This window comes from Ictidomys tridecemlineatus, chromosome 1 (genome assembly GCF_052094955.1).
Source record: "Ictidomys tridecemlineatus isolate mIctTri1 chromosome 1, mIctTri1.hap1, whole genome shotgun sequence".
NCBI classification, from domain to species: Eukaryota; Metazoa; Chordata; class Mammalia; order Rodentia; family Sciuridae; genus Ictidomys; species Ictidomys tridecemlineatus.
In genome coordinates this window covers 96,462,890-96,490,012 of record NC_135477.1, presented here as the reverse complement: position 1 = coordinate 96,490,012, position 27,123 = coordinate 96,462,890, and the positions used below count along the sequence as shown (strand labels likewise).

Genomic DNA, 27,123 nt, shown 5'->3' with positions numbered 1-27,123 from the left:
TCAAATCTTCATTGGATTAAATGATGCCCACTCACACTGGCAAAAGTGGTCCTATTTCCTCAGTCTGCAGTTTGAAATGTTAATCTCTTCTAAAAACATCCTCACAGATATACCAAGAAATAATGTTTTATCAGTTATCAGGGCATCCCTTAGCCCAATCAAGTTGGCACATAAAATGGATCATGATAATCTTCAGTTGTTTTTTGTTCTGGAACACTTTATTCCCTTGGATGTTCTTATAAATGGAATTGTCCTAGTAATTTCTCTTTCACATTGCTTATTGGGGTTTTATAGAAACACAACAAGGTTCAGTGTATTGATTGGTACCCAGAAACTTTGCTGAATTTATTGATTAACTTTAGCAGCTTTTTTTCTGAATTTTGGAGATTTCTATGTATAGAATCACATTATCTAGAAATAAAGATAAACCTACTTTTTCAATTTAAATGATATTTTTCTCAATCTCAGGCTAGAATTTCTAATATAATTTTGAATAGCACTGGTAAAAAATGTTTCCCTTTTCCTGCTCTTAGAGGCAAAACTTTCACTCATCCTTACTGAGCATGAGGTATAAAGCTGTGGGTTTCTCATAATGTGTTTTAGTATGTTGAGGAAATATCCTTCCAAGCTTCTAATCTAATTTGCTCTTTTTTTTCCTAATTCTTTAAGACTTAAGTAAGGGGGCTTGAGATATAGCTCAGTTGGTAGAGTGCTTGCTTCACATGCACAAGGCTATGGGTTCAATCCCAGCACCACCAAAAAAAAAAAAAAAAAAAAAAAAAAAGGACTTAAGTAAGGTTATTATTTTTTTGTATTTTAAATTTAAATATTAAATTTTCCTTCCTTCTAGTCATTCTGCTTTTTTTCTAGTTATTTCTCTCCACGGGTGCTGGATGCCCTTATGTGATTTGACATTTTTCTTTGGCTACTCACTGTACTCAGTTAGCCACTGGGTAATCTTTGGGATGTCAATACTGAAAACAGTGATAATCTCAGTGAAGTCTGCCCTGTAGGTAATCAGCAAAGCAGACAACAAGTAACCAGGGTCTTGTCTGACAATAGGATAAAGTCTCTGTTTCTACATCTCTCAACTTCAATAAGTTTTCTAGTCACCCTATCCACATAGTAGAGAAGACTTGTTCTTCTGCACCTTTACCAAAGCAGAGAGAACTCAGTCCTCTTCAGTTTCTACCAGGTAAATAAAGAGATCCCCTAGAAGTAGTCAGAAATGTAGCCATTAATGGGAAGCAGTCCAAATAGTCCACCTATTGCTTCAGGACTCTTTGCTACTTGTGCACAAACTATTGTCCATGCCAGGGAAGAATTTTTGAACATATTCTATCTGGATCTGGAAGAGTTCAAAATTTCTTAGGGTTGCATCTCTCCTCTCTTGAGCCTGCCATTATAGCATTGTTGACTCAGGAAAGGTAGTGACCTGAACTGGACTTAGGAACATTCTTAGGACAAAAGATGTTTCAGCTGTCATCTCCCCAGTCATTTAAATCTATCTATCTATACACACATACACACACACATACACACACAAACACAAACACAGACGCATAAATTTTTCTTAATTCTAAAGGACAGCTTTGTTGTGCACTATATCCAACCTTTTTACATTGAAATATACCTTAGAGTTTTAAATGGGAAATATGATTAATTTAGGTAAACATCATATATATGGATAACTTTTCATGCATTCATCTCAACTATTTGCTTACCTTAAACAAAAAGTACAATCATCCTACACCATAAGGAAATATATATTAATATCCTTTGTTCCAGGTAAATAATGAATTGAGATTCTTTCCACAGCCAAATTATTTATTTCAGCCAATGAGTAACAAATTATACTGTACTTTGGGGAAGATTAATTCTAAACACAGTATTAGGAACTACAAAATATCTTCTACGAATTTTTTCCAAGCCCCAAACTTAAAGGAAAAATAGTCACAGAAAATAATTCAAGTGAAACTTTGAGGTTTGGCACTGTAGTTCAGTGGCAGAGTCACTCGCTAACTATGCGTGATGCACTAGGTTCAATCCTCAGCACCACTGAAGAATAAACAAATAAAATAGAGGCATTCTGTCCATCCACAACTAAAAAAAATTTTTAAAAAACTTTGAAATAAATTTGTTAGAAAAATCAACCTAAATTCATAAAAACCAGTTTTTATAATTTGAACATACATTGTACCACAATCTTAGTAATTTTTATGTCAGTGGTTCTTAAATGTCATTTATTTTTGGTGGCAACAACAAATGGTTTATTGCAAGCCCCCTAGAGCTTCTTTTTAAAAAAATGTTCTTAAAAAATTATGTATTCAGAGCTGGGGTTGCAGCTCAGTGGTGGAGCACTTGCATCACACACGTGAGGGACTGGGTTTAATCCTTAGCTCTACATAAAAATGAATAAATAAAATAAAGATATTGTGTCCATTTACAACTAAAAAATTTTTAAAAAATATGCATTCACTTCAATAAAAAGGATTTTTCTAAATCCATTTTTTCTCTGATTTTCAAAATTATGAACATTAGTTGATATTCTAACTCCCTCATACAGCCTACAACATTTTGATCATACAACCACATCAAAATGTAAATAACATATTCTCCATAACTCATACACTTCACAAGAGTAATAATTTTGGAATTATTTCAAATCTTGTTTTAAAATGTGTTAAGCCTACAAGTTTCACCCTTTCGCTTATAAGCCACTTATTCTTATTCATCAACATTCACATAGCAAGATATTTCACCAGCTGATGGTGGGTAAACAAGTAGCAATTTAAAAAGTGGCTATCAATAAGACAATATTTTATTTGTAATTTGCTGGTAAGTCAGAGTTTTTAATACTTGTTTATACTTTGTAACATTCATCTTTTGACAAGAGAAATAAAACCATTCTCTAATTATACTAGTAACTCAATATATGAAATAACTGAAAGATTTTGCTTAAACAGTGTACGATATTTTAATTATCTAATTTTAAATTGAAAAAAAAAATAATTTTTGCAGTTCTGGGGATTGAACCTAGGGCCTCATCAGGCAAGTGCTCTTCCACTGAGTCACATCTGCTCCCTTCAATTTTAAAATAAAAAGACACTGTCAGTTATAACAACTTTGTCATCATCTACACATACATTTAGTAGTTTTCTGAAAAAATATATGTACCTTAATGTCTATTTCAATTGTTTGCCTCTACTTTCAGTTTTAACAATATTTTTCTATTTGCTGTTGCTCTTTGTTTATGACAATAGAAGATATTATACAGTGAGCCATCTTTTTCTGTAGTTTCTGCATCCTCAGAGTCAATCAACTACAGATTAGAAACATTCCAAAAAGAACATTGTTTCTGTGCTGAACATATACAGGTATTTTCCTCATCACTATTCCCTAAACAAGATAATATAATAATTTCTTACATACTATATACATTATGTTAGATGTTAATCATCTAGATATGATTTAAAGCATATGGGACGATTATGTAAGCAATATGGAAAAATATGATGCCATTTTTATAAGGGACTTGAGCATCTGCAAATTATGTTTTTTGCACAGGGTGTCCTGTAACCAACTGTATTGTGATTTGAAAGTACAATCTAGCTAAAAGTTTTGGGACATTACTCATAGGACACTTCACAATGAACATAGTATGGCTCAGTGCACATAATTAGACTTCACTCAGTTTTTTTCCAAAGTAATTGTCAGCTAATCAGTCTACACATACTCATAACTCGTAAACAATTTTTAAATAACTTTTAGCATAAATGTAATGTTTCTTATTGTAGAATTTTACAAGATTGAGAAAATCATAAAGCAGCAGTTAATGATTGTCGTTAAGCCCATTACCAACTGTACATTTCAATATATATTTTCTTATAAATATATACACATGGGAACCCCCAAATTGAGATCATACCATGCATATTATTTTATAGGCTACTCTTCACACTATCTATTATAAAACTTTTAAGCATATTGGTGCTTAAAATAATTTTTAAATTATTATGTACCAGAATTTTAAGAAATTTGAGAGCTCATGAACAAGCTGTGTTGAGCTAGTATGTATGTCTTTGTTTTTGGTTTGTATATTGTTGTTTTAAGGCTTTTTTGGAAAGGAGATTCTAAATGATGAAAATTACTGAAGACCTCTTCAGTCTATAAAAGTTATCAGTTTCATGCATAAGTAGATTCTAATTTTTGTTTTGTATCCAATTTACTCACTTTGTTTTATTAAGGATATTGGGAAATTAGCCATAATCCCATTAAGGAGCTGAACTGTATGTTTACCTTCATCCTTAGCACCTAACAAAATTTTTTGCTTATTGTTTCCACTGCTGTTTCTATTGTTGTTGATAAATTTAAGAAAGCTGTCTTGCTTACTCCATCACTGAATTGCTTCTCAATAATTTGAGAAAGTTGGTGCATAATTTGATGATCCCTGTTATGGTTCAGATATTGAGGTACCCCCTAAAAGTTCACATGTGAGACAATGCAAGAATTTTTAAAGGTAAAATTATTTGATTATAAGAGGTATAACCTAATGAGTGGATTAATCCACTGTTATGGATTAACTGGGTGGTAACTAGAGGCAGGCAATGTGTGATTAGAAGAAGTAGGTCCCTGGAAGTATGGCTTTGGGGTTTATATTTTGTCCCTAGTGAACAGATATCTCTCTCTCTCTCTCTCTCTCTCTCTCTCTCTCTCTCTCTCTCTCTCTCTCTCTCTCTCCCTCTCCCTCTCCCTCTCCCTCTCTCTCTCTCTTTCCTATTGCCATGTCTTGAGGTGCTTTCCTCTGCCATGCCCTTCCACCATGACGTTCTGCCTTCTGGGGTCCACAAGTATGGAGTTGACTATGGACTGAACCTCTAAAACTGAGTCAAAAGAAAATTTTCCTCCTCTACATTGTTCTTGTCAAATCTTTTGATCGCATCTATAAAAAAGCTGACTAAAATAATTCCCAAGATAGAGTTCAACAGATATGGAATAATAATAAAGCAAAAAAAGTAAGCTTTAATGCTTAGTAAAAGTATTAAAATGACTTTACAAGTAGGGCTTACAAATTGAACTAGGGAGCATAATCCTGTGTACCAGGTTCACAGGCAAAGATCTTGCATGGACAATCCACACCTGGTTCTTATTCCATATTTCTCTTCATTCTTTCACTCAAAATAATACCCTCATTCTTTGCCCTTTACCGATAATGATTCTATGACCTTTATGACGGCTCTCTAAATACCCTGCATTCTCAGCATCAAACTCTATTCCTTAGGATTCAACATGTCACCTACAGAGTATGAATGTATCTTTGATGTTCTACTTACTGGGGCTTGACATTAGGGAAAATGAACAGATTCTGTGCGGATGGGCTGGAGCTATTAGAGGTCACCATCTGCAGAGGGTGGGGCTATCAAAGGTAATCACTTCTACATAGGAATTGTTAAGGAATAACAGGCTGTAGTGAGGAGCAAAGTGAGAATCGTTTCAATGAGGAAGAGGCTTGGTATTTATAAAGTTTTGTGAAACTCTTGAAAACTATTTGATACTTTTACATTGTATATTACAAGGTCAGGAGTCTTTCTTAGATTCTGTTAAACAGAATTCTTAGACTGTGAGTTTCTTTTTGTGACCTTGTGGAGTATAAGGCTACATAGGTCAAGGGGTCCAATACTAAAAGCATTGTACAATAGTCTCCCCTTATTTGTGGTTTTACTTTCTGCTATTTCAGTTACCCGAGTCTACTGTGGTCCAAAAATATAAAAAAGAAATTTTCAGAAATATGTAATTCTAAATTTTAAATTTCCCTCTGTTCAGAGTAATGTGATGACATCTCACATTATCCCACTTGGTCCCATCTAGAAAATTCCTTTATATATTCATACTGACATGATGCCTGCCCATGAGTCACATAGGAGCCATTTCAGTTATCACATCAAGGATCATGGTTTTGCAGTAACCCTGTTTTCTTAAATATTACTTCAAAGTACTTGGGTAGTGATACTGGAAATTTTATCATACTATATTGTTATAATTGTTATATTTTATTGTTATTAGTTTCTTACTGTGCCTTATTTATAAGTCAAACTATGTGTTTGTGTACAGAAAAAGAGTCTAACACACATAAGAAGCCTGTTAAACTTCTCTTATCCTTGGTATCTATATCTTCATGTTATGAATAAATGAACTCATAACATTTTTGGCAGATTTAGGCAGTGGGAGCTTCAGTAAAATGGAAACAAAATAAATGTCTTAGGTGGAAGGAGAGCATAACTAAAAACATTACACATTTATGCATATAATCACATGGAATTATTTTCTCCACTTCCCTTTTGTTTGTTTTGTTTTCATAACTCCAGTTTAAGCACTTTAAAGATCCCAGGATGTGCTAATTAGAGTGACTATCTTTAAAGTGTCAGAATAAGTCAGACTATCTCTACCTAGCCTCCTTAATGTATTACTTTGAAATGCCCTAGGATGTACAAGGATGTGGAAAAATATTAACCCTACAGAACAAGATTTATCACCCCTGTTAAATAACACTCACACTGATGAATTCTGACATTCACCTAATATAAGTCACAATCCACTTATTATTTAATTAGCTAATTCTATATAAATTTGCCATTAAGTTTGACAACATATGCAGCCTCTCTCTTTTCTTGTATTATTGTATAACCTAACATGAATTTAAAATTGAAAGTTCAGTCTTCAAAGTCACGTATTCTTTGACCTGTAGTGTGGCATCCCTTGAGTGATCTGAGTTTTTGCGAAGAAGTAAACCCTGTTGGAACATTATAAAGTCTGGTGGCATTTCAAAAATGTAAATTCTTGACATCAAGTTGACACTTATTTCTAGAAATGAGTAATTTATGAGGAACATAATGGCTTATGTGGTTTATCTGAAATATGATTGCTATTATTCAGGTAGTCTTTGTTCCAAATATCTGTTTATTGACAAACTGAGTCACATTTTCTAACTCTGAGAATAGTGAGGTTTGCCTATGAAATTAAAAGTATTTCTAATCGCATCTTTTTTTATAGTTGAAGCAACTAGATATCTAAGTCTAAACATAAAATTGATAACCATTTAATTAAGCATCTGATTGCCTCTAAACCTTAATATTTTTAAGCAAGAGGAACCCACCAAAATCATAATGTTTAGAAATGCTTGCATGTTATATTGTGCAGAAGTGATTTTGTTAAGCCATATCTCTTCCTCCCATTGCATTATTCTGGTAATAGCTTTCCTTCCTTTTGTAGATTTTTTCCTTCATCATTCCATTCAAGTGTTTCAAGTAGGGACTGCCATGAGTACACACTTTTCTAGCCAAGATTGGGTGGAGTACCTTATACATCCCGAGCCCCACTTATTCCTCTATCCCTGAGGCTATGGTTATTTTTCTAACACCAAATAGGTGACCCAAACTGAACCAGAGGACTTTAGTAGAACATAGTTGAAGATTTTCAGAATCTCTTTTTTTACCTGTTGAATTATATAGATGGAAGTTTTTAAGTCTGAAGTCTAGAGCCATGTTCCTAACTGTGGGGAAAATTTATCTGGAATAGCAAAGAAAAAAATCAGAAAGAATCAGACATAAGAGTCATTGAGGGGCTGGGGAGGTGGCTCAAGTGGTAGCGTGCTCACCTGGCATGCGTGCGGCCCGGGTTCGATCCTCAGCACCACATACCAACAAAGATGTTGTGACCGCCGAGAACTAAATAAATAAATAAATAAATATTAAAAAATTCTCTCTCTCACTCTCTCTCTCTCACTCTTTCTTTAAAAAAAAAGAATCATTGAGAAGAAGGAAGAAATTGACAGGGTAAACTACATGAATCTCATCATCTTTAAGTCTATTTCACCCCCTGCCTTTGCTGTGGATTGGTAATATGAGACAACAAATTTCTCATATTTGCTTGAGTTAGTTGATCCAAGTTGTCACTTGTAACTGTAAAAGAATTCAGTGTACTGGGATATTGGAAAGTTTCAATGTTCTTCCAGAATCCTAGTGGTTTCCAATCAGCCTTTACAAGGTTTTTAAAAGGCAGTCTTGTATCTAAGCACATATAATATGTAATACACACAGATTCAGTGTTGTAATAATTAAATAACTGCTCCCAATGATTTGTCTCAAGGAGAAAGTGGCATTTATAAAGATATTCATATCATGAGATTTCTTTATATAATTTGAATCTTACCATATTTTAAACAACTCAATAGCAAAAAACAATGAAACAAAAATATCATTCAATTTATAAAATGAGTACAAGACCTGAATAGGCATTTCTCCAAAGAGAACATACAAATGAATGACCAATATATGTATGAAAACGTGTTCATCAGGGAAATGCAAATCTAAACCACAAAGAGATGTTATCTCACATAAGTTAAAGTGGCTATGGTTTTTTAAAATGATAGTAAATTCTGGTCAGTATGTAGAGACAAGAGAATCTTTATATATTGTTAGTAGAAATGAAAACTAGTATAGTCATTATGGAAGGCAATATGAATAGTCACAAAATTAAAAATAGAAATACTATATAATACAGCAGTCAAACTGCTAGGTGTATATTGAAGGAAATAAAAAATAAGGAGCTCAAAAAGAAATCTTCACTCCCATGTTCATTACAGTGTTGTTTTACAACAGTCAAGATAGGAAAGCAACACAAACAGCCATCATTTAACAAATGTATAAAGCAATTGCAGTATATGCCTGTAATAGAATATTATTCAGCCATTTAAAAAAAGGAAATCCTGAGATTTCCAGCAATGTGAATGACTTAGAGGACACTATGCTGAGTGAAATCACTCAGGACAAATCCTAGAGATCCCACTTGCATGAGAAATCAAAAATAGTCACTCACAGACATAGAACCAGTGCTGGTTGTCAGGAACTGAGAAGGTAATATTTCTGGAAGTAGACACAGGAAAAATGTTTGCAGCATTGGGATTAGTGAAAATTATTCAATAAGCACCAAAAGTACAAACCACAAAGACAGAAAATTATTGAACATCACCAAATTTTTCAATAATTTTTAATTTGTTTTACTTAGTTATACATGACAGTAGTATGCACTTTGATATAATGGAGTATAATTTCTCATTCTTCTGGTTATACATAATGTAGAATCCCACTGGCCCTATAGTTATATATGTATATAGGATAATAAGGTCTGAGTCACTTTACTATCCTTCCTACCCTCATACCCACCCCTTTACTCCCCTCTACCTAATCTAAAGTAATTATATTCTTCTTTAGCATGCCCCCATGTGAATCAGTATCCTCATATCAGAGAAAACATTGAGCCTTTGGTTTGGGGGGATTGGCTTTTTTGCTTAGCATGATATTCTTTTTTAGATTTTTTTATGTTACACATGACAGTACAATTATCTTGACAATTCATACATTTGAATCAAATGGGGTATAATTTCTTATTTTTCTGATTGTACAGGTTGCAGAATCACATTGGTCATACAGTCACCCATATACATATAGCAATAATAATGTCTATTTTATTCTGCTGCCCTTCCTATCCCCCCTTCCCCTTCCCTCCCCTCCCATCACACCTCTCTACTTAATCTAATGTGACACATTTCTTTTTTTTTCTCCTCATAACATCATACATGTATTCTGTATAACGATGAGGATCTCCTTCCATCTTCCGTGCAAATCCTCTAAATACATTTATCAGCAAACATCACCAAATTTTTAAATTTTAAGATTAAAAATTTCCAATCTATGAGAGATACCACTGAAAAAATAAAACATCTGCCACTAACTGAAAATAAAAAATACCTGCAATAAAAAAACTGAAATAAATCATTTTAATAAGAGGAAAAGTTATTTTAGCTCACAGTTGGCCCTGTTGCTTTGAGCCTGTGGTGAGGCAGCACCACATGTGGCAGAAAAAACTGCTTCCCTCACGGAAGCCAAAAAACAAGAGAGAGGAGGGACCAGCGTGCCACCATCCAGTCATGGTTACAGAACTTCCAAGCAGGGCCGACCTCTTGAAAGTTCCACCACCTCCTCAACATAGTACCATGGTCTTGGGACCAAGCCTTTAAGTAAAGGAACTTCGGGGGCACACATATGCAAACCACAGTGCCAATTAAGGATTGGATCCTTATAGAATATAACAAAAAGAAAAAAAAACTGCTAAAACTCAATAATAAACATACAAACAATCCAATAAAACTTAGGAAAGGATTTTAATAAAAACATCGAAAAAGATGATAGACGGTAAATAAGGAAACAAAAAGATGTTCAATATCTTAATGAAATACAAAATAAAACTATTATGAGATATAACTGTGAACCCACTAGAATGGGTAAAATACTTTAAAATTGATTATTCTGTGTGTAAATAGAAATATGGAGTAACAGAATTCTTATACATTGCTGGTGGAATGTATAATAATACAACCACTGTGGCAAACAGTTTAGTGACTTCTTAGATAAAATAAATCCTTAACAATAACATTTTCTTTTATTCTTCTGTTGCTAACTTCTCCATTAAAATATTTCACCTCACTACGTGATTTTGTTCAGTCCCCCAATATAGCAACAATATTAATATAGAATCAAATTTTTAGAGAAAAAAATTAAGAAACAATCTGAATACAACTTTATAAACCTATGAAACTAATGGCTTTATGGCCACTATAGAATAATTTTGTTATAAAGAAGAAAAGAAGAACCTCCTCAGACTTCCAGGCTACTGATGCATATCTATAAAGAAAAAGTTGCTTTTGCCAATAGTCTGAGAAATAATTTCCTGGCAGCCAAGTATTGTAACCTACATACTAGATGGAACATCTTTGTAAAGGAAGGAAAATTCCATCTCTAAGACAAATTGCTGTAGCTATTGTCTTTTTTTTCCATAAGAGAAAATAAAGTTATAGAACTTCATGTCATAAATACATGGATCACAGCTTGTGAGTTTTGTAACATTTTACCAACTATAAAAGAAGTTTAGTGATGCCAAACGTGTGTTTTTTGGTTATTCTTTTATGCTCAAACTATTATCTGTCAGTAGCCAAACAAAACTGTTCATGCTAACAGGAGGTGAGAAAGTTCAACTTGTTTATCAAGAGAGAAATATTTTATTGCTTATGTTTTCCAGACTGAGGCAAACTGATAAGCTTTAAAAGAGGAAATCCACTCATGCTAGGAATATGATAGGAGAAATTATCTTTAGGTTTAAGCTTTCTTTCTTGGCACAGGCATAAAGAATAAAATTTTCAAAATGCATTCTTTTCTATCAGAAGCTAATAGTTCACATTTCAATACATTTAGCAAGTAAAGAATAGCCCCCAAAGTCTTCAAACTGTGCTAGTAGTTTTTCTTTCTTTCTTTCTTTCTTTCTTTCTTTCTTTCTTTCTTTCTTTCTTTCTTTCTTTCTTTCTTTTTTTGTTTAAGTGTGTGTCCTTGTCACTTTTTTTTTTTTTTGGTTACAGGGCTGCAACTCTCACAATTCCAAACTGAACTATAACCATAGTTTTGTTCCAACTCACTATTTGTCTTTTGGGGAGTTCCTTCATTTCTCTGTCTTACATTCATGCCTGACAAGAAAATGGGATTAAAGTGTACCATACCTTAATGTCTTCTTAAAAACATATACATAATAAACTAAGGCACTGATGGTTTATAATTCTGTAATCATGCTTGTCAATGTTCTGCACACTATAAACTATTATAATCTTGGATAAATTTCAATGTGTTCACTGTAACTGGACACTCCCTTAGTTCTTCTTTTCTTATTTTTTTCTTTCCTTTCTTTTTTTCTTTCTCTTTTAATATAGCATTAAAAAATGCTGTCTCCCGTAGAACCTGTGCTTTCCCCTATCTGGTCTTTGATAAGAACATCAAAATGTACTTTATTTTCTTAAAAAGAAACTTTATAAAGAGGAAAAAGTGCAAGAAAAGCCTCGTGAATTGAATAAGAACCTTTTTTTAGTTTCATTTCTAATGGGAATATTTACAAATAAATACAAAAGTGTTGTGGTGACTTTATTTTATCACAGAAAAGACAATTGATTATGTGTGTGGGAGAAATATGGAATTAAAATACCTATCACTTACCATAACCAAATGTTCATTACTGAAGGACTTAAAAATGTAAATGTGAAAGACAAACCATAAAGGCTTCAGAAAAATGTATTTATGTTCTCAAGATGGGGAAGAATTGCTTACGCAATATACAAAAATTAATCAGGGCTGGGGCTGTAGCTCAGTGGTGGAGAGCCCGTCTCACACGTGTAAGGAACTGGGTTCAATCCTCAGTACTACATAAAAATAAATAAAGATATTGTGTCCAACCACAACTAAAAAAAATAAATTTTAAAAAATTAATTATAAAAGATAGATTAACTACAATAAAATTAAGAACTTGTGTTCAAGAGAAACGCAAAGAAGGCAGAAAGGTTCAGTAAACTGTGGGAAGATGTTTGCAACAAATATAGGCAAAGAAGGATTAGTATTTAGATACAAAAAAAAAGAAAGAAAGAAAAGCAAAAGAAGGAAAGAACAACTCTTTCCAAAAAGCGAGACAAAAGACTCAGTAGAAAAATGTACCAAAGAGAGGGAAACCCAGACATTTCATAGATGAGAAACAAATAGCTCATAACCATATTGATATAAATTTACCAACTGATAACTGCCCACAATACAAACCATGGAGGAATCCTAGACATTGTTGACAGGAAATGAAACTGACAGTACCACTTTGGAAAACAATTTTTGCATTGTAAATCTGTGAATAGTCAATCACATCCCTAAACCCCAGCAGTTTCAGACCTGGATATAGAGCATCTCTCTTGCATATGTGTAAGAGAGATAATATACAAGAGCCACAGAGTTAATAACAGCCGCAACCAAAAACAAACAAACAAACAACAACAACAACAACAAAAAAAAAAACCTGGAAACAAGCTCAATTTTTTTCCACAGAAGAGAGAAGTATGTATATGTATAGTTGAGGGTATCTGCCAGCATTAACTCTCCAATAATTTCCTTTTGTCTTGCTCCTGCCTAAAGGTCATGTGCTTCCAAAAAAGGTCAAAACAGAAAAGCAGAGAGAATCCATAGTTCCTTGAGGTAGGCTGTGGTCCTATTCATATTAACTGTCCACCATAGCCTGTAGTTCATGTGGGAGGCATGCTTAGAGGAAACAGCATGGGGTGCAAAATGTATCTACCAATACATACTTACCCAATCTAAAAACAGTGTCTGTATTTTATCCATTCCTCTGTTTCAGCTCCTTGTAGATTGTGTGGAATATTCTAGAAATGAAACATATGTGTTATCAACTGTGGAAACTCCAATGCAACTGTGGGAGTTACTGGAATATAATTTGAGAACTACTGGGCAATGGCAGCATTCTTTGTCAATTTTTCCTGATAAACCCTTTAATGGTTAGCATGCTCGAGACTATAGGGCCACATTATTCCCCAAGACAAAGGACATTCCCAACCATTCATCTGAGGTGACCTTGAGTAAATGGCCTGCTTCAGAGGAGCTAGGTAGAGCCCATTAGGGGGTTTCAGCCATTGATGTATAAACAGAGACATGTGTACTACTTCTAGTACTGCCCTATAAAAACCTTCCATATATAACCATCCATGCTCTTTTCACCCTATAAAATGAATAGATACATAAAAAATTTTAAAAGGAAAAATAACACAGTGTCTGAGCTGTTCAGAGGTTCGTGAGCCTTACTTAGCCTATCCACATAGTTGCAGGGAAAATGATATTATGGGGAAGGCAAAGAAAGATCCTAAATATTAGGGTTATGATACCAGCAAGGAAGACAAAAATCAATACCAATCTAGTCGGTTATCTAGACTTGGTGCAGTAAAGTGCCATGAGGTTACATACTATGAAGTATATATAAACAAGTCTTAGAATAATTAGAGCAAAATCAATTGAAATATTACCAAATATGGGATCAGGGATAGAGGAAAGCTAAGCTAAAATTATAAATAAGATTTAAAAAATCAAAAAGAAAAGTATCTATAGATCTGATATATAGAACTTACAAATAAAATGTCAGACAAAAAATACATAGCCAAAATTTGCCTATTTTTCACTAATAGTAATATCAAATTACAATTATATTATTTTAATTAACCTCTCTTTTCCATTTCATATAAGGAATTATTTTTCTTTTTGCTGGCTAAAACTTAATGCCACTAATATCAATATTGACAAAAATAGTGAATAAATTAATAAATCTGATTTCTCCTGATAATGCAAAACTTGAAAAACAAGGACATGCTTGCAATTCGCAAATACAATTCACTTTCCTGGGAGCTAAGATTAAGAGAGTCTTTACCTAACTAGTTGAGTCTGAGTTGATACTGGAAAACTACACAGCATCACCATAATTAATACTGTGAAACTTCTTTCCATTCAGAATATAATCTTTAAAAATGCTTAGACACTTATCATCACTTTGAATTTAATTTTTTCTGCATTTCATTAATATTATTTCTTGTGTTAGTATTTTCTCTATCTAGATGCCCTCTCTTCTCCCCCCAACCCCCATTCATCAAAGAACAGCTCAAATCTATTTCCTCTGGGAAACTGACCTTTCTCTTTTCTAGATTCCTCCAACCCTTACCTTTGGAAGCAAATCTCCCCTTGCTCATCTCTCAAAATTCTGGAATTTCCATTACAGCTATTTTTTACCACTCCTCCCACACTAAATTATAAACCTTTAAATGCAGAATTCACTTGATTCATCTTAGAATTCCAACTGCATTTAAGAAGAGTAATAATCATACAGTAGATGTTCTAAAATAGTTCTTGTGTCAACAAGTTAAACTAATGATCATACACAGGTAGCTAACATATATTATTTTTTGCTACTTACTTCTATGCCTTACAAGCCATTTAAATCCATATACATGTAGAAATCTAGTACTTCCATTAGTCGAATCCATCTTATAAAAGATAAATTTTCACTTTAATTTACAAAGTGGTTATTATTAATCATTGGCAATTTGGACTTGTTCAAGTTACCTAATGAAAATAGATTCTCACAAATATCTAGGATTGATAGGAGTAATAAATGATAATGGAAGAATCTCCAAATATAATATTTATCTCAACTTTATTTTTGAAAACAGATTATAAATGAGTGTGTGAGCACACACCATTGTTTCTCATTTATTCTAGATCTTTGTGATTATAACTTCATCTGTGAAAATTATTGAAAACTTAGTTGTGATTCTTGCTAGTCAGTCTTTCTCAAAGTGATTTCTAAATATTACAGGAAATTGGCGGAAAAAAGAAATTTGCTTGCCTCAGCCAGTTTGCAGAGATAAACAACTCGTCCTACCTTTCTGTATTTCTTCTTTGTAATGTCATTCAGAGAAGGCAAGTATGTCTCTATAATCAAGAGACTGAAGTAAAACCTTCTTTGAAAAATCTACAGTTTCGTCAGTATAGTTAACTCTGAACTCAGGGTATATTCACATTTCAAAAAGAGTGGCTATAAAGAAAGTCAACGAAGTGCTGGTTTTGTGAGATATTTTTATTCCATGATGCTAATATAACCTGATATGTTAAATCTGAAAAGAAGTCTTGCCAAGAATATTTTATGATATGAAAGGAATTCACTAAGTTTGTCATTGGTTTCTAGTCTCATAATCAAATTGTCACCAAGAAATTAGGATAAGTTTTTATAAACATCTTTTTCAGGAGGACCTAATACTAAATCCAGAAAACACTGTCAGGCTATGAACTTTTCCAAATAACTCTAAAGATAAACTTTTTCTTTTCTTTTTTTTTTAAGGAAAATCAGTATTTCTATAGGATCAGTATCTGCACCTTTTATGGAACTGAACCTCAAATGGCTTTGATAATATTTTATATTCTAAACTTATATGCCAATCATTTCTCCTCCCAACCTTCTTGCATTGTCTCACATGTGAGCTTTTTGGGAACACCTCATATCCAAACCACAGCAGTGTATAATACAAGTGAGATGTTGAATACCAAATGTGAAAAAATGTAAAATATCTCAATAATTTTATATTGATTATATGTGGAAATGCTCATCTTTCAGACACATTTATTATTGGCATTACTTTTACCTGTTACTATTATTATTATTTTTGACACTAGAGATTTAACCCAGGGGCACTTTGCCACTGAGCTGAGTCCAAGCCATTTTTTATTTTTTAATTTTGAGACAGGGTCTGCTAAGTTGCTGAGGGGCTGACCTTAAACTTGCAATCCTCTTGCCTCAGACTTCCAAATTGCTGGAATTATAGACATGTGCCACTATGCCCTACAACCTGTTAAATTTTTCTTTTTGTAAATGGTACCATTAAATTTTAAAAAATTATATGTGTAGCTTCTTTTTTGACACATTATACATATTTTTTAACTTTTTTTAGTTGTTGATGGACATGTATTTTATTTATTTATTTTTATGTGGTGATGAGAATCAAACCCAGTGCCTCGTACATGCCAGGTGATTGCGTCACCACCAAGCCACTATCCCAGCCCAACAACACACATTATATTTTTATGAGACAGCATTTCTCTATACCTTTACCTTGTTTTACCTAGTTTTTTTGGTACTCTGAATTTTACCAGCTGTAAGTGGAGAAATTTAATAAAGCAATGAATGAGTTATGATTGATTTTCCAAACCAGATAAGTGTTTGAGAGACAGTAGCTTGTTAAGTGATCGTTTCTCTCATCAATAGTTGTTTTCACATATTATGATAGTTTGTTTCGTTTTTAGTTAGACTGTGCACAATATTAACTTGATTGTGTGGCGTGAGATACATATAAATGTTGTAAAGTGCTGCCCAGTGTATTGGAAAACCATATTCAGCATGCTACTTCACATTTAACAATGACTAATAGTCACATCAGAACATTAATGCTTTAAAGTCAAAATACCAATAAAATAAGTGAAGAACTCAGAAAAGAAATGAAGTCCTTCAAATAAAATCACTGTAAAGAACTAGAATTAAGTTGTTAAATCAGAGTGACACTCTTGCTTTTCTTATCATATAACTTAATCTATAGATTGATTCTTAGTCATCAAAGTAAAAAGGATAAATTTTAAATGTTAAAGATATAATGGGAGTTTTTCTTATAATCTTTAAAAATCTGGCTTTTGAAAGTTCTTTAGTGTAGCTTTGAGGGAAGTCACTATTTTTCAGCATCATCTAATGAGAAGCCTAAGCACAATGATACATTAATAGAAAAGAGATGGTTCTGGAGCTTCCTACTAACATATTAAAGTATATTGCACACTCATCAAATTTCCAAATTCTTTTTAGACAGTAATCATTTGCTGTAATTCCATCCCCTAGAAATGATTCAATATCAGATACTTAGCATGCACATCATCTGTCTGTGTTATTTAAACCAAAGAAAAAGGGACCTGAGTAGTGGATAAGTAGTGTGGCTCCCCTTGCCTGGTTATTGTTGCTAGGGAAACCACTTCCTTCTAATCCTTGTGTTCAGCTTGTCCATCCCACTATCTGGCATCATTGCCTCTTAAAAAGGGCAACATCACAGCATGGCATAAGAACAGGAAACAAAAGGGACAAAAAAACAGTACATTGCCCTGCTGCATACAACATTTCTCAGAAAATCTACATGGTAGGGACTTCTGGGAAATGAAAAGCAGAGCCAATCCCCTAAAAACTGCTATGTGCACATGTGCTAGTGGTACTACATTCACACATACAAGTATGCAAAAACACCAATTTCCAAGTCACACTTGTGTTTTGCCGAAGAGAATATAATGTGTCAGGCCTGGACAGGACAGGGCTTGGCAGATCAGCATCCAAGGGCATGCTGGGTCAGTAATGGAGCCCTGTGATCTTCCTGAGAGGCAGCATCACTGGCTGGCAATATGATCAGTGAAGCGACTTCGTAGAAGTATATTCTGAGGACAAGAATAAGGAGAACTGAGATCCCCCAGGTAGGTCCTGGGGTCGGGCTGAGGCATAGGACACACAGCTGGTCAAATCAGAGCATGGTCATGAGTAAATAAAAGGAAAGCTAGTGTGAGCCTGTAAAAGAACTACAGGCCACAAGGCAACTGTTGTTATCAATTCAATATTGGTTTCCTCCTGTACATCTTATCAACACACTAAAAAATCCAAACTGGCTCTACAAAACAAAGAAACAAAACCTTATAAAATAATAATACAAAGTAACTAATTTGAATGAATATAATTAAAAGCACATTAATATTATCATCTGTGAGAATACATTAAATAATCAGCTCTGTTTTTGTTTTACTCTGTTTTTAATATTTACTGCATGTGTTCTCTGTAAACATTTGTTAAATTAAATCGAATGTATAAGATGGTATAGCAGAGGGTAAACAATGTCTATCCAATTCTAAAGTCAGTGGGTGATAGAAAAGAGTTGCAGCTGTAGCAGATAATTATGCAACTAACTTGCTACAAGGCTACAAAAAGTAAAATAAAGTATACTACAGTAATCTGAAAGAAGTATAACCCAAAAGACGATTATTATCAACCAGATGCACTAATAGTATACAGTTGGTATAAGACCATGTTCAGACTCTATCCAGGGACAGTCAGCTTCCTTTATGCTTTTATAAACCATAGCACATGAGTCTTAACTACCTTATAAAGTACCTATGTTTGTATCTTCTTGAATGATCATAGATGGTGGTACCTGGATATTGCTACTATAAAGAGTGCCTGCAAAGACCTCCAAAGATAGCCATACTAATTTAAAAGGTTGAGTTTCCCCCTCCCTAGGGTCTCAAAAGTGCTGTTCTGTGCAGTGCCACAATACAATCACCAGATGTCACTTCAAAATGTAATGGTAATTTGTCTATTGAATTTAGAAAAACAAAAGCAAGTTGTTTCAAGTTCTATATCACTGATACCCAAAATTCACCCATCAATTTCTTAGAGGATTTTATAGGCAATGTCACAAAATAGGAAGAAGCTTCCAAATTCTTCTCCTATAAATAGACCCAAATTGCCTTCCAAAACTTACATTTCACATGTTTATGTAATCAGTTTATAAACTTACTCAGTTTCTAGACTCAGATACACCTAAGATCTCTGAGAGAAAAATCTAAACTCATTTTAAAAGATAGAAAATAGTAAACTAGCCCAGGTGCAGTGATACACACCTGTAGTCCTAGCTGCTTAGGTGGAGGTGGAGGATCACTTGAGCCCAGGGGCTTAATACCAATATAGGCAACATATTGTTAAATTAAATCTAAAGAAGGAAAAAGAAATTGAAAACATTAAACTTGTATTACTGATAAAACTAATTTTAATTCATTTTTCTAAATAAATACTATGTTTCCAGTGATACAAGACCAAATAACAGAATTTCTTTTGCTTTAGTCAGCTTTTTCACCACTGTGACTCAAAAACCTGACAAGAACAACCTAGAGGAGGAAAGTTTATTTGGAGCTCATGGTTTCAGAGGTCTCAGTCTATAGAGGGCTGAATCCATTGCTCAGGCCTGAACAACATGGTAGAAGGGTGTGGCAAAGAAAGGCAGCTCAGGACATGGGAACAGAAAGCAGAGAGAGCTCTGCTCACTAGGGACAACAACATATACCCTAAAGACACACTCCCAGCAACCTACCTCCTTCAGCCGCACCTTATCTGTTTATACTTACCATGCAATTAATCCATTCAAGTGTATTAATTCCCTGATTGCATTAAGGTTCTCATAATCTGATCATTTCACCTCTAAACTTTCTTGCATTGTGTCACACATAAGCTTTTAGGGGACACTTCATATCTAAACCATAAAACACCCTTCCTGAAAATTTGAAAAATTAGTTGCAAATGTGATGAATATCCAATCTCCTAAGTAGCTATATGAGTTACTTAAGTATTCATACCAACAGAGGAAGAAAGAGAATAGAGGTAGATAATATCTGAAACTGTGACCATAGCTTTCTCCAAAATGTAGCTTTAGCACTATAACGCTGCAGAAACAAACACAAGACAAGCTGCATTCTTTCAGTTTTCTGTTTTTATTTTACTCCATAATCTAATGCAAAGTTACAGCCTTTTGTGGTATTATTTCCTTTATACCCATAATATTCTTAATATGACTATGACCTTATCATTTTACATTTTACCTTATCATTTTAGGCATGAGCAACAGATACAATTTAGTAACTTAGTTCTAATAGCTAATGAAGATATCAACTCAGTGTTTGAACAACCAGGACTCAGTATTTGACTAACCAGGAGTTCCGAGTGGTTGAATTAACTTGTAGTTGAATTAACTTGTTGTACTTGGTTGGTTCAAATGTCAACCACTGCTGAATAGACAGCAGTATTTGAGAAAACGGTATAAATAGTGAAGTAATGTTTGATATGTTGTGGATCTGATAGGATAAGATTTCATGTCCTATCTGATAGGACAAGAATTTACGTGTGGACTCTGTACCATTTATTTCACTGTCCTCATACCCCATCCCTATCCCCCAGTGAAAGTGCCTTTGAAGATGTCTCCTGCTCCTTGCTCTGAGAAAGAAAGAGACAGAGACAGGGACAGAAAAGTTTCAACCCTGAAAGCAAGTCTTGAGGAAAAGAGTTAAGAACTCTATGGGAATGGGAGATGAATTCCATTTGGAAATCAAATGTGTGTGGTGAGGGGGTGAAGTGTCTGGTAAGCTTCATGCGGGGAAAATGCAACATGGTGGGAGGTGGATTTGGGAAGCATAAGCACCTACAAGAGAGAAAGGATATGAAAGGAAAGAATGGAAGGCCTATTTGGGTTGTTCTTGAAATGCTACACCAATGCAAAACTAGACCCTTTGGGTCTCAGTTTTATAAGCATTACACATAATAATAAATATCCATGATATCCACACAATGAATTTCTGTAGGTGAAATTCCTCAAACACAATGTTTTTTCTAAAAAAGGAAAAGCTAAAGAAAGATCAAAAAACAATTCCATATCTTGGAAGGATTGAGTAGCACCATGTTCATGTGTTAACAGTCAAGTGTATCTTATAGTGGGGCGTCATCTGTTCAGTGTGTGTAAGATCATCCTTGCACGCTCAGGCTGCAGACTGGGCAATAGCCAAAGATAACTAACTTGAGAGCATCCTCCAGACTTCTGCCTTTTATACTTTTTTTCACTCCAAGTAACCCAAAGCCACATTTTAATAAGTGACCTTCAACAAGCTGAATAATTTCTTCAGTACACGGGTACGTTTAAAAGCCTTGGAGGATTTAGCTATAATAAGTAGTCCTTGCAAATATATGGTCTTATGAAGCCTTTGAAGTCTCTAAAAACTTCCCTTAAATAGCCTCAATTGAAGGTTTGGACTAGACGATTTACAGAGCCCCTTGCAAGGCAAAAATCCTATGATTCGGAATCAGCAGAACTAGCTGGATATTACAGCTTAGTGCCCTTAATATGGCTTCCCCAACTTGAAGAATATTTTTGGATATAAAATAGGCCATTCAAATTGTTCAGCTATTAATTATCAATTTACACCAAGTCTTTAAACCAAACAAGGCAAACATTGTTATTCCCATCTCCCTAATTTAAAAAATGTTCTAGTGAAAATTTTTTATTAATGTAATTTGAGATCATGGCACAGTATTGAGAAGCCAAAGATATTTTTTTGTGACTTTGTTGGTATCACTTAACACACTTCAGGACTTGTATTTTCCCTTCAGCAAACTTTTGAACTTCATTTAAAACTCATACATTCCACATCTATTTCTGTTGCTTTTTAAATAAATTAGAACTAATACAACATAATGTTGCTGATTTTTAATTTTTTGGTTAGATAAATTAAATTTCACAGAAATTTTCTCTGGTTAGTAGCCCATTTTTAAAAATGGTATTTTAAAAAATACCATTTTTTAAAAAAAACTTTTTTGAAGACTTTTCATACTAATTACTGTCTTTCAAAATAGTAATTGTATACTTTATCATATATGGCATCTAGGGCATGATTTTGGGAGAAATAAAATTTTATACATAATCAAAAATACTACATGCATAAATAGAGGATCATCATCAATAAAAAACATAAAAATTGACACAAAATTCATCTACTAAAATCAACCAACTCAATTATCTATCTATCTATCTATATATATATATGTACATATATATATATATATATATTTTTCAGTTGTAGTAGGACTCAATGCCTTTATTTTACTTATTTATTTTTATGTGGTGCTGAGGATCGAACCCAGGGCCTCACACATTCTAGGCAAGTGCTCTACCGCTGAGCCACAACCCCAGCCCTCAATTATCAATTCTTGAATGTCTAAATGGACTGCTTGATTGAAAAAAAAATTGTCAAAAACTTACTTTAAGAATCATTCTTTTGCAATGTATTTAATGAAAATGAATCTTTTAAATACATCTATTGAATCTAGTCTGTTTTCCTAATATTCATAAGGACTTAAATATGTCAGGCATTATTTTATGTTTTATATAAATTTACTCTTCACAACAATTCTGTGAGATACAGTCTATTATTATCTCCATTTATTGAGAAAGAAACTGAGACACAGTCACACTGAGTAATTTGTTCAAGTTTCCACAGTCAATAAGCTACAGAGTTGAGCTGTATCATACTCTCTCATAAAATAACATTCAAAGAAATTGCATTATTATGATATATTTTAGAATACATTTGCTATACATAAAAAATAAGGAGTTTAAACCATGTTGTAACTTAGCTTTCAAAAGTTTGAGTATTTTGTAAGTTTGTTCAGAAGGATATATTCATTTGAAAAGTTTGGAACCCAGGGCCACACATGTGCAAGGAGAGCACTCTATCGATGAGCCACATCCCCAGCCCCAAGAACTTAGTTTCAATAAAAAGTTAGATTAAGGGGGCTGGGATGTAACTCAGTGGTAGAGTGTTTGCATGGAATGAATAAGGCCTTGGGTTTGATCTCCAACACTACAAAAGAGTTAGATTAATGTTTTTTGGTTAAAGGGATTTAACCCAGGGGTGCTTAACTACTGATCCATATCCCCAGCCCTTATATGTTTTTTATTTTAAGACACTGTCTTGCTAAATTGACTAGGACCTCACTAATTGAGATTAGCTTTAAACTTGCAATACTCCCTGCTTCAGCTTCCCAAGCTGCTGGGATTACATTTATGCACTACCATGCCCAGCTAAATTAATATTTTTGTTATTTAAAATAATGTTTCTCAAGCTTTAGTCATAAGTTTGGACATATCTAATATCACATATTATTAAAATATTTTAATTGATAATTATTTTTAATATTGAAATACTTATTTAAACACATGCAAAGTGATACAGCTATGTCAATCATGGCCTTGAAGTGTGTTATGGTTTAGATGTGAGGTGTCTCCCAAAGCTCATATGTGAGACAATGCAAGGAAGTTTAGAGATAAATGGGTTGTAAGAGGTTTAACCTAATCAGTACATTAATCCCCTAAAGGGATTAACTTGGTGGTAACTGTAGGCAGGTAGGGTATATAGCTGAAGGAGATGGATCCCTGGGGGCATGCCTTGGGGGTTTCTGTTTTGTCCTGTTGAGTGGAGTTCTTTCTCTGCTCCCTGGAAGCTGTGTTCCCAGCTGTTTTCCTCCACCATCCCCTTCCACCATGAATTTTCTGCCCCATCTACAGTCAGAAAGACTATGGACAGAGATCTCTGAAACTGTCAGCCCTCAAATAAAATTTTCCCCCTTAAAATTGTTCTTGTCAGGTGTTTTGGTCACAGCAGCAAAAAAGGTGACAAAAACAAAGTGGCATTTATTTTGTTTTTTAAATATACAGTAAAACATATTCATACCAAAAAAAAATTCATACCACTTAAAGCTTTTAAAATAACCTGTCTCTAAAATCACCTGTCAAAATTTTCTTTCCCCAGTGGTACATCTAGTATTATTGTTAATAATTTCTCTAATGTAAAAGCTTAAGAAATTCTTAAAAAACACAGTTATTGCACATTTTGTCTCTATGAAGTAGATTTTATGACATATGAGTTTAGAAAACCAACAAAAAATTATAGGTCAAATGAGCCTACTATTATCGGTACTTAAAGTTAGATTCAAGAGATATATTACCTCACCAACATTTTTACTAGGCCATCATGCTTTTTATTAGCTTCCTCTACTCTTTTTCAAATCATAACAGTATTGCTTTAGTGGCAGGAAAAATCATCCAGATGTTGTCTGATCAGATAATCAGATCATTTATTTGATTAAGTATGCTCATATACATGTGTGTATATTAGGTCAGGTGTAGAATACATAAAACCACAAGCATACTACCTGACTTCAAGAACTATAGATTTTAATTGGGCATATTGGGTATATTAAAGATACTTAATCAGATAATTAAATATTAAATAAAGTAGTCAAGAAGAACATAGGAGTTTATAATAGAGCACATTAACTATTTTCAGTTAATAGTTTAGGAAGCTGTGGTGAAAGTGATATTAGAGCGGAGAATTTAAGGATGTATACCATTTGGGTAGGTAACCCATTTATCTCTAAACTTCCTTGCATTGTCTCACATATGAGCTTTGGGAGACACCTCACATCTAAACCATAACACACTTCAAGGCCATGATTGACATAGCTGTATCACTTTGCATGTGTTTAAATAAGTATTTCAATATTAAAAATAATTATCAATTAAAATATTTTAATAATATGTGATATTAGATATGTCCAAACTTATGACTAAAGCTTGAGAAACATTGTTTTAAATAACAAAAATATTAATTTAGCTGGGCATGGTAGTGCATAAATGTAATCCCAGCAGCTTGGGAAGCTGAAGCAGGGAGTATTGCAAGTTTAAAGCTAATCTCAATTAGTGAGGTCCTAGTCAATTTAGCAAGACAGTGTCTTAAAATAAAAAACATATAAGGGCTGGGGATATGGATCAGTAGTTAAGCACCCCTGGGTTAAATCCCTTTAACCAAAAAACATTAATCTAACTTTTTTGTAGTGTTGGAGATCAAACCCAAGGCCTTATTCATTCCATGCAAACACTCTACCACTGAGTTACATCCCAGCCCCCTTAATCTAACTTTTTATTGAAACTAAGTTCTTGGGGCTGGGGATGTGGCTCATCGATAGAGTGCTCTCCTTGCACATGTGTGGCCCTGGGTTCCATCCTCAGCACCACATAAAAATAAAGGTATTGTGTCCAACTAAGAAAAAAAAAAGAAATATAAGTTCTTACCACTATTGAATCAATAATTGGGACTGCTAGTGCACTAGTTAGCTTTACATCACTATAACAAAATAATTAAGATGATAACTTACAAGAAAAAAAGCTTTAACATCTCAATTTTAATTCATCCCAATCAAATGGACTGATAATTGTGGCAGGGTAGCACATCATGGCAGAAGTGCATGATGGAACAAAACTGCTCAGTTCATGAGCCAAGGAGCAAAGAAAAGAAGAAGGGGTCAGAGTCTTATATGCTCCTCAAGGATATGGCCCCAGTGACCCAAGGACCTACTACTAGGTCCAACCTTTTGAAGGTTCCAATTCCTTCCAATAGTGTAGTCCTGGGGACAAAGCTTTTAATACATGGGTCTTTGGGGGACAGTCTAATCCAAACTAACTTTCATTCATTTCTCAGACCTTTATGGAACACAGAACTACAGAAATGAAATGATCAAGATATTTCTTTCCTCAAGAAGCTCACAACTCCAAAGAAAAGGAATCACTGGATAATGATAGTGTAATTGCTCTATTACAAGCACATGTATTGGAGGATCAATTGTAGAGGGTTAAAAAAAAAGAGATCAGGAATAATCAATTCTGCATGGGGAAGGAGTGTCAGCAAAAGGGCCAGTAGAGAAGCTGCATTAAGGAGGCTGAGCTGTTCATCAGTCAAATGAGTGAGCCACAGCAATGAAGGCATAGTCTTGACAAAGACAGAGGCAACTAAGATGAGAAGCAATTTCAAATGGGAGGAGGCTTGGTTGCAGCATTGTAGAGAATGGGAATTGAGGCAAAGAGCAAGTAGAAGTTTAGTATGTCATGCTGAGGGGTTATTCCAGTGTCTTAAAGGACCAATTCTTACAATAAGCACATAAATAAATAAATATTTATAAATAAATATGTATAATTTATAAGTGTGTATGTGCGTGCGTGTGTGTGTGTGTGTGTGTATACTTATAAATACAACAGGAATGTTATACTCTTAGGAATTTTAGTTCGTAAAGTTTGAAAAGTGCTTTTCCTAGCAATGATTCTCTTGTAAAAAAGGAAAAAAGAAATTCTCCAAGATGTACCAAAGTGAAATTAAAAGAAGAGACACAAACTAATGTGAAGAGAAACTTAACAAACCATTACAGGAAAAAAAAAAAAATTGACCACCTCCCTTGGTTTCCATTTCCAGTCCTGCAGATCTCACCTATTTCTTAAGTAAAACAGCTTGCAGTCAGTCCTTTCCCTTTGGCATTTTCTGAATAATCCTGGTGATTTTATGATCTTTTATTGACAAATATATACATCAAGAGCTTTAAAAATAATTTAGCCTTACAATGTAAAACATCAATGATATTTTTCATCATTACCTTTAAAAGTTAATTGTGAGTAAGTGCTGTGACCAGTGTGGCCAAACTAGCAGGTTCTGGCAAGGGGTGATGGGAGATTAGAAAAATAAAGACTCTATATGTCCTCACCATGAAGTAATATGAACAAACAGCCATAAAAAGAAGGTAGGAAATCTCTAGGTACTAAATGTATGGATTGATTCTCAAGTTTATCCAAGAACATTAGTAAGAAAAAAGGAAAAAAGCAAGCCTAACAAAAAATACACACACACACACACATACACATACACACACACTTTTTAAAAAAATATTTTTTAGATGTTGATAGACCTTTATTTTATTTATTTATATGTGGTGCTAAGAATTGAACCCAGTGCCTCACACATGGCCAGGCAAGTGCTCTACCGCTTGAGCCACAGTCTCAGTCCCCTCCTCACACGCACTTTGTGTAAAAATAAGGGAAAATAAGAAAGTATTTTATGGTTTTATGTTTGCAAAAAGAGATACAAAAATAATATTTCCAGAAAATAATAAAATTAATTGCCTACAAGAAGTGGATAGGAAGGGGGAGGAAAGCAAGTGAAA

At 33.9% G+C, this 27,123-nt stretch overlaps 1 long non-coding RNA gene across 4 annotated transcripts in view; it reads right to left on the bottom strand.

Moving 5' to 3' along the window:
* The window catches only part of LOC120885265 (uncharacterized), an 85,900-nt gene that overhangs the window by 12,857 nt on the left and 45,920 nt on the right, over nucleotides 1-27,123 (bottom strand). For all 4 annotated transcript variants that reach the window (XR_013437118.1, XR_013437117.1, XR_013437121.1 and 1 more), the window contains exons 2-3: nucleotides 13,221-13,291; nucleotides 7,655-7,724 (exon numbers count right to left, since the gene is read on the bottom strand). This is a non-coding gene — a long non-coding RNA (uncharacterized LOC120885265). The remainder of the gene's footprint in view (nucleotides 1-7,654; nucleotides 7,725-13,220; nucleotides 13,292-27,123) is intronic.